The sequence below is a fragment of the Vombatus ursinus genome, unplaced genomic scaffold, assembly GCF_900497805.2.
Source record: "Vombatus ursinus unplaced genomic scaffold, bare-nosed wombat genome assembly UNPS02014801.1, whole genome shotgun sequence".
Taxonomy (NCBI): domain Eukaryota; kingdom Metazoa; phylum Chordata; class Mammalia; order Diprotodontia; family Vombatidae; genus Vombatus; species Vombatus ursinus.
In genome coordinates this window covers 12740401-12754590 of record NW_020954579.1, presented here as the reverse complement: position 1 = coordinate 12754590, position 14190 = coordinate 12740401, and positions in this window count along the sequence as shown.

Below are 14190 nucleotides of genomic sequence, written 5' to 3'. Positions count from 1 at the left end.
TGGCAAACCACTCTAGTGTCTTTGCCCGGAGAACCCCAAATGGGGTCATGAAGAGTCGAACGCTGAAAAATGACCGAGCAAGTGATTTAAGCCCTTTCCTCAGACCATTTATGAGACAAGTACTGCTAATATACTCATTTATTATCCCTACTTTAATTTTATTTGCCCTATTTTGAATCATGACTCAAAAAATAAATAAATGACTTGCTTCTGTATCGGACTAGGGATTTTGAACCCAGGTCTCCCTTGACTCTAAGTCTCTTTCCATCATACCATGTTTCCTTTCAAAGGAGGGGGTTTGGAGCAACATCTTTTGTCTTCACTGCCTTCTTGTTCGCCCCCCTTGTCAAGCCAGGCTCACTATGTTCATTTATTCTTCGAGACAAGAAAAAACGTGGGGTAGCTAGGTGATGCAGTGAATAGGGCACCGGTGCTGGAGTCAGGAGGACCTGAGTTCAAATCCGGCCTCAGACACTAACTAGCTGTGTGACCCTAGGCAAGTGGCTTAATGCCGATAGCCTCGCCAAAAAAAAAGAAACAGCATCTAACTTTGCATTTCTCTTACCTTTCTCTGTAATGCACGGTTCATTAGGCCACAGTTATGCCAGCGCTGGCAGATCACCTTCCCTTCCCATGAGTTATACAGCAATCAGCTAGCTCTGCTTCTGACCCTCCTTTAATCAGTCACCTAAAGTGTCATAGCTTAAGACCATGCCCATTTTGGAGATTTCTTTGAGGCATCATTTGAGACCCTAACTACAAAAGCTGGTTCTGCTAGTAGGACATATGTAGGGAATATTAGAGCAATGGGCACCTGAAAAGAGAAGCAGATCCCACCAGGAGTTTAGGTAAAAGGGAAAGCTGAAAGTCCTAAATACAGACTTTCCCTTCTCATTTTTTTTTCCATGAGGTAGCATCACTTTTTAAAATGTATTCTTTTGGAGATAAGAGACTATGTGGTCACCTTTAATTCTCTGTAATCATATGCCCCACATACATAGAACCTCCCCTTCCATTATGCATTTAGTAAATATTTGATTTTGTATAAAGACCCTACCTGCCACCCACATGCATTTTCCCTTGTTTCCAGTATTTTTTTTTTTCCAAGATGCAACGTGGATATCTACAAAAGTTTGAAGGTAAGGACCTGAGACTTGGATGTCAGGACTATCTATGGAGTGAGGAAGAGAAGCTGGTAATGATTAAGGGAGCTAGTTGTTTTCCATCTTGGTATATTTCAAGGTTTAAAATTACACTGAAATTAAGGATGCCTGGTCACACTTAAGTACTCTATTCTCTGTCTGAGGCCCATCCCCCAGTCCAGTTCCTCCTTTTGGGGCAAGTTCCCTTTTATTAACCCCATCTCAGCCCTAGTTCCCTTTCTTTCTTCCCCTCTGCCTTTCTCAGCATTCAATATCCATCTTTTTCTTAGCGCTGGTACTTTAAATTGTGTTGTATTTAGGCCATATTGATGTGCTGAGACACATTATGCTTTTGTAAGGCACTTATATACAATAGACTGTTTCTAGAACTGTCAGCAAATGGGGCCCAATCTTCTACCATCATAATCAGCTTTGTCTTTACCTTCCATTCCACACTGTGTCTTAGCAGAGCATGCTGCCTCCAAAAGACAGAATTCTGACAGAGCTCACCACCAGCATAAAAAGTCCTCTTCGCTGCTCTCTTTGTTAAAAGGGAACTTTGACAGAGAAAAGCTTAATAGTAGGATTCATGGAGTCCGAGCAGGATGTATATAGGGTTGGGGGTGAAGAACTGCTATTCACCAGACCCTCCTGCCTAGCCAAGAGGAGGGGCTGACCCACATTGTTTCTTGGTAGTGTGTGGGTTGAGCTTTGTAGCTCCTAGTTCTATTCTTGTTGCATTGTGTGGGAACAAGCTATGTTTAAGCCTATGTTTCATGAGCCAGCCTCGAGCCCAATTCAAGCAAAGCGAGATTCTTTGGCTCCCATGGATATCGCCTTCCCCAAAGGATAGAGATTTGCAGCTTAGGAGGTCAGCCTCCTGTTCGTGTAGTAGAAGGAGCATTGGACTTGAGATACAGAAGACCTGGCTTCAGATCACAGGTCTAAAGCTTATTTGCTGTGTGACCCTAGGCAAGTCAGACTCATTCTCATCTATAAGAAGAAATAATATTTGCACTACCACCCAAGGTGGTTGTCTGGTTTCTGTAAATCTGAACTATGAAATGAAACTACAATGGAGACGCCCCCATTGGAGTGCAAGCCCCTATCTTGCTTATTTAAATGTCCTTATATATAATTAAATGGATAAAGAAATTTTCAGGTGTCATTGTGTAAGAGCCGGTAACATCAGAGCTGATTAAACCAGGGACAGGAAGCATAATTAAAATGGACGGAGAGCAAAGAAAGAATACTGTACCCAGAAGTCAGGAGACCCGAGTTCCAGTCTCAGTACTGCCACTAACGAGCTAGATAAACTTGGGCAAGCCTTTTTTTTTTAATTTTATTTTTAGACAATTGGGGTTAAGTGACTTGCCCAGGGTCACACAGCTAGTACGTGTCAAGTGTTTGGTCTGAGGCCAGATTTGAACTCGGTCTTCCTGACTTCAGGGCCAGTGCTCTATCCACTGCGCCACCTAGCTGTCCCTAGGTAAGCCATTTTTACCTTTTAAGTAAAGGCATTTAACTTGAGGTTGTCCCTGGCCCCAGATTCTGAAATGTGAATTCAGCAAGGATGGGGGTGGCCTCGACAGGAATAGAGAAATGTGAATTGGGGGAACAGGATTAGTTGGCCACAGATTAATAGTGTTAGAGCTGGAAGGGAACTCATAGGCACTTGTGGACTTGTTGAATTTGAAATGTTTATGGGACATCCAGGAGGAAACTGGAGACGTGGGACCGGGATGTAGGAAAGAGATTTAGGCTTCATTTATGGATCTGGGAATTAACAACTGAACCAATGAGAACTGTTGGAATCACCAAAAGGAAAAGATACGAGAGCCTTGGGGGACAGGAGACCGGGGAGTGGTCAGACATGTAGTAGATTCAGTGGAGAGCAATATTCCGAAAGCCAAGGGAAGAGAGTATTGAGGAGCATCGAACGGTGAAGAAACGTTACCAAGAAAAAAAAAAAGTTATCTGTGTTAGCAGTTTGAAAGTATGTGGTAACCTTTAAGAAAAAAGTTTAAAGACTAGTAGGGTCAGAGCCAGATGACAGTTGAGAAGTGAACGTTGGCGGGGAGGAAGTGGAAACAGCACATACCAATAATTCTTCGTAAGGGTTTGGCCTTGAAAAGGATGAGAGACTTAAGGTAATAGCTTGAGAAATGACAAGATTCAGTGAAGCTTCTTTAGTGGGGAGGAAATGGACACCTGAGTTTGTTTATAGGCAGCAGGGAAGATGACTATAGAGACTGCAAGGGGGGGACGTGAAGGGAGGGGATGAGCAACGGGGCAAGCTCCCAGAAGAGCACTGGTTATTCCTAGTGCCAGTCTGCTCAGGTTACACATTAGCCTTGCCTAATGAGAACATCTACTGCATCCTCTTGGCAAAGAGACCATCTACTTCATCCTGCAAAAAATGAGGAAAGAACTGCATAAAGGTGTTTTGAGTTTGGACTAGGGGAGTGGAGGGAGATCCCAACAGCCTGATTTTCCTAGTAAAGTAAGAGGGTCAGCTGCTGAGAGAGAGCAGATTAGAGGTGGCTTGTAGGATTTGTGGAGGGCATTGAATGAATTGCTGCAGGAAGAATTACAGTAAGTTGGGAGAATAAAAGGCTTGTCATACAATAGAAAACATGGATTTGTAATGGACCTAAACTGGACCATGTAATGTTTTCCTCTAACAATATTCAGTTTTAGAGTCAGTCAGAGAAGTATGGTGACCCAAGGTTGAATATTGGTAGAGTGTGAACATTGGAAGGATTTAAGGGAGGAGGGAAGCATATTGCCAAAATGTTTAATTATGAGGTCAAAAATCATAAAGAGGGGAGAGTATGGCCTGAACAGAAGATGGACAGGGAAAACTGGGAAAGCTGGAGGAAGGCTAGAAGTCATGATGAAGATGAAAAAAACAGGAGTGAGGCAGAAGGAGATCAAGATCACAAAGGCAGACCCGTTTCGAAATGATGCTGAGGTCTACTATCCATGGAGTGGTTGAGAGTGGGTATAGAGGTCCTACAAATTGAGGCTGATGTATACTGGTATTTTCTGAGACATGATGGTGAATATTGAAGTTCCCAAGGTTATTAAGGGGAGGGGTTGGGATAGAGAAGAAGTCTGAGCTGGCTATTGAACTCGAGACTGGAGCAAGAGGGTCTGAACAAGGTGAGACAAATGAATGGTATGACCTTCACAGGCAATTACTGAATGATAGTAACAGAGGAAGGCTTCTGGAAAGGACAGCAGACAATAAGGACTGAATCAGTATGTTGGAGAAGCATGAGAGGAGCCACCATTAGTGGCCATTGCTGCAGAGGGGAACAGGAGTCAAAACGTCTTCCCAAGATACCCAAGTGGGAGAGGAAGACAGGAAGGAAGAAGGAGAATCTGTTAAAGAAAGAGCAGGGGTCACTTCTTAAACTGTGGATCAAAATGGGGTTGCAAGTGGAAAAAGTTTAAGAAACCCTGTACAGTGGGGATAGGACTTGGGGAGGGATTGGCCAGAGCTGGGGAGGAGTGAGATATCTGGAAGAGGTAACAAAGAAAACAGATTTTCATCGTGAGAAAAGTTAGAAGTACAAAAATGGATATGACACAGACCCTCCTATCAAGGAGCTTGCAATATCCAGCTCTGTACACTTACTAGCTGTGTGACCCTGGGCAAATCATTTCCCCTCCCTAGGCCTGAGTTTCCTCATCTGTAAAATGAGGTAGTTGTGTTAGATGGTTACGAAGGTCCCTCGCAGTTCAAAAACCATGATCTCATGATATAAAGGTAAGGGGAAGAGAGAGATCAAGATATGAAAACATGGAATACTGAAATGAAAGTAAAGGAGATGCCCTCGTTAAGCTCTAGGAGAAATGTGAGTAGGAAAGGATGACATTCAGTGGGGGTTGCAGGATAAGGTTAAGCTTCATGGAGAAAATGGCACCTGAGTTAGGCCTTGAATGAAGGAAAGGCCTTTAAGAGCTGGAGATTGGGGAAGAATCAGTTCCACATATGAAGGACAGCATAGCAGGATGAAAGGAGATGGGGAGGGGTCCAGTTTCACTGGGATGTAAAATGTGAGTGGAAATAGTTTGATAAGACTGGAAAAGTATTGGAGTAGAATTTTGTAGGTTTTAAATGCCAGAATAAAGAATTTATACTTTATTAGATGACCAATGGAGAGTCAATGAAGAGTTTTTAATAGAAAAGTGATGTGATAGCAAAATGACTCAGGAAGTGTTGAGAAGAATAAATAGATTAAAGATCTAGGAGAGAATAAATAAAAGGCAAGAAACCAGTCAGGAAGCTATTAATAGTCTAGGGGGGAAGAAATGGAAGACTGAACGTGGTGGTTGGTGGGGGAGTTGAGAGAAAGAAACAGATTCAAGAGGGATAGTAGACTAAAGGATTTTGTCACTGATGAAAGGTGAGGAATAAAGCACAAAGTTAACTCAAAGCTTATGAATCTGAATATCTGGGAAGAATAAAGTGGCACAGGGCAACTAGGTGGCGCAGTGGATAGAGCACCGGCCCTGGAGTCAGGAGGACCTGAGTTCAAATCCGGCCTCAGACACATAACACTTACTAGCTGTGTGACCCTGGGCAAGTCACTTAACCCCATTGCCTAGCCCAAAAACAAAACAAAACATAACCAAAAAAAAAAAAAAAAAAAAAGAATGAAGTGGTATAATGGATTTGGAGCCAGGAAGATCCAAGTTCAAATTCTGTCTCAGACACTATGTGACCCTGGGCAAGTCACTTAACAGCTCCTCACCTGTACAATGGGGTTAACAATAGCTGTCATGGAGCTGTTACGAGAATCAAATGAAAAAAAATACATGTAGAGTGCTTTGCAAACTCTAAAGCACTTCTGTGCTTTCATTATCAACAGAAATAGAGACATTAGAGAAGAGTTCAGAAAGATAGTGAATTTAGTTTTGGACAACATGAGTTTGGGGTCATGATATCCAGTTAGAAATGTCCAATAAGCAGTTAGAAATAGAAGACTGGAACTCTAGAGAGATATTAGGGTGTAAAAAAGAGAGCTGGAAGTTGTCTGAATATAGACCGTATTTAAACTCCAAGGAAGTGAGAGTAGAGACATGAGAAGGGGGAAAGTCTGAAGACAGAACCTTGTGGGAAATGAATATTTAAAGGGTGAAAACAGGAATCAGAGGCAAGGGGAGAACAATGAGAGTTCCTCCTCTAGAAAGGAAGGTTTCAAGAAAGATGGGGTAGTCACCAGTGTCATATGCTACAGAGCAGTCCAGGAGGAGGAGGAAGAGGACTGAGAAAAGACCATTGGATTGATCCAATGAGGCCCTTTCATTTGGTCAAGGAAGAGAATCATCTCACCTGGGTAGATGGTAGGGAAGGAAGCTAGATTGTATGAGATTATGCCTTATTTAAATGTAAGCCCCTTAAAGTTGGGACTGTCCCACTTTTTATATTTGTATTCACAGAGCCTAGCACAGAACCTGGTACACTCTGGGTGCTTAATAAATTCTTTTTCTTTTTTCTTTTGTAGTTTGTTGTTTCTTTATTTGCATAGCTTTAGAGCTTGAACGGATGTTAAGTGTCATCTGTTTCAACCCTCTGGCTTTACAGATGGAGAAACTGAGGCAAACAGAAGTTGTGACTTGGCCAAGGTCTAATAAGTTCTTTATAATTGATTGAGTGGAATGATGTGGGGAAAGAGGCAGAAAGTTTAAAAGATTCACTCCAGGAGTTTGGCATTGAAGAGGAAGAAAATTTCCCAAGTTGATGACAAGATTAAGGAAAAGTTTGCCTCTTGTTTTAAGATGGAAGAAACCTAAACGTATCTCTACTAAAGCAGTGGTTCTTAATCTTTTTTGTTTCATGGACCCCCTTCGATAGTCTGATGAAGCCTATGGACCTCTTCTTAGAATAATGTTTTTATATAATTGAAAGAAAAGCTAAATTTTTAATGTTTTATATGATTACACATGTATAACCTATATCAGATTGCTTACCATCTCAGGGGAGGGGAAAGAGGGTGGGAGAGAGTTTGGAACTCAAAATTTTAAAAAATGAATGTTAAAAACTGTTTTTATGCATAATGAGGAAAATAAGATATTGTTCAAAAAAAGAAAAGCTAAATTTTAGTTATAGGTTAGTGAAAATAAATATTTTTTTCCTAATCTGAGTTCATGGACCCTCTAAAATGTATCTGTGGACCCCAAATCAAGAACCCCTTTACTATAAAAAATAATGAAGGAGAGATTGAAGATGCATAAGAAATAAGATAATTCAGTAAGCAAGGTCATAGAAACAACAGGAAAGAATTAGGATGAACCATACAGGTGGAAGCTTCATCTAAGAGGAGGAGGAGGATGACCAATCCTTTCCTAGCAGGGAAGAATACAGGTGACTATTAAGAGTTTTAAAAGAGTCAAGGGAAGTTGAGGTAGATGACATCAGTTGGCCTCAGTTTTCTCAGAAAATCTGTCAAAAGTAAGAGGAATGGGATGGAATTGGGGCCTTTAAGGAGGAAAAAGAAAATGTGAAGCAACTGTTGTAGAGAAAAGCATAGAGAGTCCACAAAAGAGAAATAAATAAAACAATTACCATGCATTGGTGAGGGCCCAATTGAGGATAGGTACCATGTTATCATTTCCTTTAATAGCATCTGGCAATTCAGCAGCAGGGCAGATAATAGGAGTTACCCAAATTTGGAAGGTCCAAGTAAACAAGGGACCCAAGGATGGAAGAAAAATAAATAATATTGAAATAACCAACCATAAGGTCTAGTGGATACACAAAAAACTAAGGCCAAGACGGAGTTGGATAAATGGGGAAAGATGAGGGTCCCAAGTAAAAGAATGGGAATAAGAGAGAGAGAAATAGAAGAGCCTGGGGTCCAGGAAGAGAACCTCAGTTTTCAGGATTTTGGAATGAGAACAATGCATAAAATGATCATGATCACCAACATTTACATAGTGCTTTAACATGTGGAAAGCATATGACATATATGATTTCATTTGATCCTCACAACAACCTTATAAAGGAGGTAAGGAAACAGGCTGAGAGAGGTTAAGATGACTTGGCCAGGGTCATACAGCTAATATAAGATGTTATTGTTTTAGTCATTTTTCAGTCATATCTGACTCTGTGTGACCCCATTTGGGGTTTTCTTGCTAAAGAAACTGGAGTGATTTGCATTTTCTTCTCTAGCTCATTTTACAGATGAGGAAACTGAGGCAAACAGGGTGAAATGACTTGCTCAGGGTTACATAGCTAGTAACTATCTGAGGCTGGATTTGAACTCAAGTCTTCCTGGCTCATGCACTCTATCCACTGCACCACCTAGCTGCCTTTAACATATGTTATAATATAGGCTGGGATTCTTATAATCTAGCCACTGCTCAGATTATTAAAATCTAGCAACTGGTCAGATTCTTATAATCTAGCCAATAGCTTACTAAGGTTCAGACTCCTTAAGAGGCTGCCCAATATGATGTATGTTCTAATAAATCTTGTCTTTGGCTGAAAAAAAAATAAGATAATATAAATCATACAGCAAACATCTAAGGCAGGATCCAAATTCAGATCTTGACTAAAGTTTTGCCACAACACCTAGCTGCTTTTTAAAAGAAGGTCATAAGAGTTGGAGTGCAAGAATTTGCAGAGATGGGGATTGTCACAGAATTTCAAAGACAGAAAGGGACAAAGGAAGTCATCTAGTACAACTCATATCTGAACAGGAATCTCTTTTACCAACATTCCCAAGTAGTCATTCAGCTTCCACTTGAAGACTTTCAGTGAGTGATAAGGAACCTGCTTCTTCGCCAGGGCTCCACAGGTGGCCTCCAGGCTGCAGGTTCCCCACCCCTGCACTAAACTGTTATATTTTCCTTACGATGAAGCCAAAATTTGTCTCTCTAACTTCTGCTCATTGCTTTTAATTTCTACCTTCAGAGTTCAAGAAAAACAAATCTAATCTTTCTTCCCTAAGACAGCCTTTCAAATACTTGGGCTGTTATAACAGACACAGGGCATACTGTACAGTGAAACTATCACCTGAATGGTTTTTCTATTAATGTAACTAAAGCTTGCCTTCCAAGTCACATTTGTGACCCATTGCTTTTTCAGGCTATTAAAACCCCCAAGTCTTTTTCACACGTGTTTTTGCCTAGGCATGCCTCCTGTTTCTAGTATCTATGCAGTTTACATTTTGAAGTTCAGTACATTCACCACTCTTAAATTTCCTCTTTCTTAGAAATGAATCTTTTGGATTGCAATTCTGTTGTTAAATATGTTAGCCTTCCCACACAGATTTGTGTCATCTGCCAGAAAATTCAAAATAAACATTAAAAGGGTTATGGATGTGAATTCTGCCATTCAAATAGAAATTCAAATCATGACTGGGAGATAAATGACAGAGACAATCATATTGGCAAAAGCAGGAGAGGCTGTTGAACGACAGTGGCAAGTGTTAAGGGTCCAGAACTAAGTGTCTCTTGGGAGTGAGAAATAAACTTTTTTGCTGTTGTTAGGTCATCTCAGTAAGGTCCAACTCTTTGTGACCCCATTAGGAGTTTTCTTGGCACTGGAGTAGTTTGCCATTTCCTTCTCCAGCTCATTTTACAGATGAGGAAACTGAGGCAAACAGAGTCAAGTGACTTGCTCAGGGTCACATAACTGGTAAGCATCTGAGGCTGGATTTGAACTCACAAAGATGAGTCTTCCTGACTCCAGGCCTGGCATGCTATCCATTTTATCAACTAGCAACCCAAGAAATCTACTACCTGAACTCTCTACTGAGAGATAGGAAGCAGGTATGGTTCTAAGATCAGTTATGTCACTTCTAAAGGTGCAGGTGTAAAAACCTAACTCCATAGCCATACTGGACTTGGTGTTGTCAAACATGCTTTCAAGCCCTGTTTCTTCCACTTATTAGCCCTACGATCTTGAGCAAAAGGGCCAGTCTAACTGGACCACAGGATGCTCTCTCCCACTGCAACAATTCTTCCTCCATGGCCTCAGGCAGAGGTAAACTCATTACCATCTTAGTATAAAGATCAGCTCACCTTCTCAGGTCAAAATACACTCCCATCAGATATTCTTTTTCTAACTTCTGAACCAATACTGCCATGGAAACTAGTATTCAGGCCTAGTTGCTAGAAAAGGCCCTCCCACAGTTTCCTTTAAGGAGCATATCAAATGCCCTAAGCAGGTGTATGGTGTAATGTGGTGGAATTAAGTTTCTAGACATTTGCATCTCATAACAAGGCTGGAAAGGTAGGTCAGGGGTGAGGTTGGGAAGGACTTTGAAAAGTCAAACATGAGTTTATATCTGATCCTAAAGATAGAAAGAGTGATTGGAGTTTATTGATCAGGGGAATGATATGGTCATACTTGTGTTTCAGGAATGTCATTTAGGCCACTGTGTGGAGGATGACTTAGAGACGGAAGATGAGGCAGGGTATTGTAATAAGCCAAGGGAGAGATAATGAAGGCCTGATGATGTGGTGGCTGTGTGAATAGAAAGGAAGCAGTTGAAAGATGTATCGATAGAAATGGCAAGACTGGGTGACTGATTGGATGGGGGTGGGAGAGGAGAGGAGTCCAGTGTAGCACAAAGGTTGCAAACCTGGGAGACTAAAAAAAATGATGGTGCCCTCAACAGAAAAAGGGAAGTCCAAAAGCAAGATGGGTTTTTGGAGAAAAGATAATGAGTTCTGTTTTGGCTACTTGACCCTTAAGATGCCTATGGGACATTCAACTTAAACATTCAACAAGCAGTTGGAGATAGGCAATTAGAAGCTCAGGAGAGAGACCTGGGCTGGATATAGAGGTTTGGGAGTCATTTGCATATATAAGTTAATTAAATCTTTAGGTGCTGATGAAGCCACCAAGTGAAAGAGGGGAGAGAGAGAGAGAGAGAGAGAGGCGAGAAGGCCTATGACAGAGTCTTCTAGTACAGCCACAATTAGAGGGCAGGTGATGAATCCAAAAAGGAGACAGGTCACACAAAAACCAAGAGGAATGGACAGGAAAAAAGAGTAGTCAGCAGTATCCAAAAAAGGTTAAGAAGAGCCCAGGTTTTGCAAGTCATTAAAATTTTTTGAAAAATTTATTTTATAGGGGCAGCTACGTGGCACAGTGTATAAAGCACTGGCCTCGAAGTCAGGAGGACCTGAGTTCAAATCTGGCCTCAGACCAAACACTTGACACTTACTAGCCATGTGACCCTGGGCAAGTCACTTAATCCCAATTGCCTAAAAAAAGAAAAATTATTTTATTGCTCTAAATCACTATTGATTAGAGAAATGCTAATCAAAACAACTCTGAGGTACCATGTCACACCTATCAGATTGGCTAACATGACATAACAGGAAAATGATAAATGTTGGAGATGTGGGAAAATTGGAACACTAATGCATTGTTGGTGGAGTTGTGAACTGATCCAACCATTCTGGAGAACAATTTGGAACTATACTCAAAGGGCTATGAAATTGTGCATACCTTTTGACCCAGCAATACCACTTCTCGGTCTGCATCCCAAAGAGATCATAAAAATGGGAAAAGGACCCACACATACAAAAATAATTATAGCAGTTCTTTTTATGGTGGCCAAGAATTGGAAATTGAGATGATACCCATCAATTGGGGAATGGCTGAACAAGTGGTATATGAATGTAATGGAATTCTATTGTTCCGTAAGAAATGATGAGCAGGCAGATTTCAGAAGAACCTAAAAATGATTACATGAACTAATGCTAAGTGAAATGAGCAGAACTAGAAGAACATTATACATAGTAAAAGCAACATTATACAATGACTAACTTTGATAGACTTAGCTCTTCTCAGAAATGCAAGGGTCTAAGACAACTCCAAAAGACTTGTGGTAGAAAATGCTATCCACATCCAGAAAAAGAACTATGGAGTCTGAATGCAGATCAAAACATACTATTTGCTCTCTGTCTTTGTCTCTTTTTTTTTTGTTTGTTTCTTCTTTCTCATGGTTTCTCCCATTGGTTCTAATTCTTCTTTATAACATGACTAATATAAAAATAAGGTTAATATGAATATGTACGTATAGCCTATATCAGATTGTACGCCATCTTGGGGAGAGATAGGGAGAAAATTTAGAACTCAAAATCTTATGGAAGTGAATGTTGGAAACTAAAAATAAATAATTTTTTAAAAAATTATTTTCAATTCATGGAACAAAACAAGCATTTTCATAACACAATACAACGAAAAAGACGATTGCACATGAAACTGCAAATCTACCACATACAACTTGCTGTTCCTTCCAAATATACAACAAAGTTGTCATGTAAATTTCTTTTTTTCCTTTTTTTCTTCTCTCCCCACTCTAGAGACAGCTACCATTAGACACAAATAGGGGTGTGTGTGTGTGTGTGTGTGTATATGTACATACATATATAATTATTCTATATGTATTTCTATTTATCAGTTCTTTCTCTAGATGCAGATAGCATCTTCATGTGTCTTTTATTCTTAATTTTTGCATTTTTAATAGTCAAAGTGACTTAGTCGCTCAAAGTCATTCTTAAAACAATATTGCTGTTACTGTATACAATGTTCTCTTGGTTCTGCTGACTTTGCTTTTCATCATTTCACGCAAGTCTTTCTATGCCTTTCTAAGATCACTGAGCTCATAATTTCTTTTTTTTTTTATTAGAGAAAGTTATTTATTGTAAAGTTGCTATAAGCCATCATTTTAAACATTTGTGGTCCGAGAGCTCGATTTTTTTTTTAAGGTAATTGGGGTTAAGTGACTTGCCCAGGGTCACACAGCTAGTAAGTGTCAAGTATTTGGTTTGAGGCCGGATTTGAACTCAGGTCCTCCTGACTTCAGGGCTGGTGCTCTATCCACTGCGCCACCTAGCTGCCCCTCGATTGTTTTCATTGGTATGTTGGCAAATAAAATCATTGCATCATTCTGAAAGAAAAATACATTTCCTTCTCTTACAATGAAAATTTAACTGCCTTACAAACAAGGAATAACATTTATTGTAGTAAAAAGAAGAGATAGAATCAAGGTCTTTCAAAGCTTCAATTGCAAATTCAATTCCACTATGCGTTGTGCTTTCTATATGATATATCTGATAGTGTTTAGAGAAATAATTTACATGAAGATCAGAGCCCTTTCAGTCCAATTACTATAGTGAGCTTATACTTTGTTGTAACACAGTAGCATTCCATCACAACTTAATTTCAGTTGAATGATGAGGTTTGGAAGTCAGATTGCAGAGCTGAAAAGAGAACGAATGAGAGCAAGGAAGTGGAGGCACAAAGTCTAAATTTTTTTTTCCCTAGGAATTTTTATATGAAGGAGAGGAGAGATATAGGACATTTGTTTGAGAGTATGGTAGGGTCTAGTGAAGGTTTTTTTAAGGATGTGGGGAGACTTGGGCATGTTTGTGGGCGACAGGGAATGAATCAATAGATATTGAAGACTGAAGAGATAATAGAGACTGTTTCAGGAGACCAGCTGCTAGAGAAGACCGGAGGGTTCGGAATTAAGCCACATGTTAGAGGGGTTAGCTTTGGTATGAAGCGCAACTTCGTTAGCAGAGACTAGAGGGAAGAACAAGAGAGTCGGGTTATTTTGTCAAGGGGTTTGGAGATGTATAGAAGGAGAGAAGTGGGAGTTCACTGCGGTGGCCTCCATTGTCTCAAGTGAAACACAGAAAGGGAGAAGGCTGAACCAACCATTGTGGTGAGTGGGATAGATAATGAATTAGGAAGGAGTAATTAAGTCCCTTTGCTGCAGTGAAGGCCCAGTTTAGGTTAGATAACATAAATTTTTGGTGTACACAAAAATTTGCCTGATTTTCTCCAGCTCTGTTGAGCAGCGGTGGTGTGGGAGGATGAAGAAAAAGTCTGGAGTAGCAACTGGTTGCTAGAAATGGAATAAGGTCAGTTGATCTCCACCAAGGATGTAAATATTGCCGGAAACAACTGAGAGAGGTCTGCTGGCATACGAAATGAATGTCATTACAGGTAACGGTAGGAAGCAGCTCAGCTTGCCACATTCTGAAGAATTCAGCTGAACATCGAAGA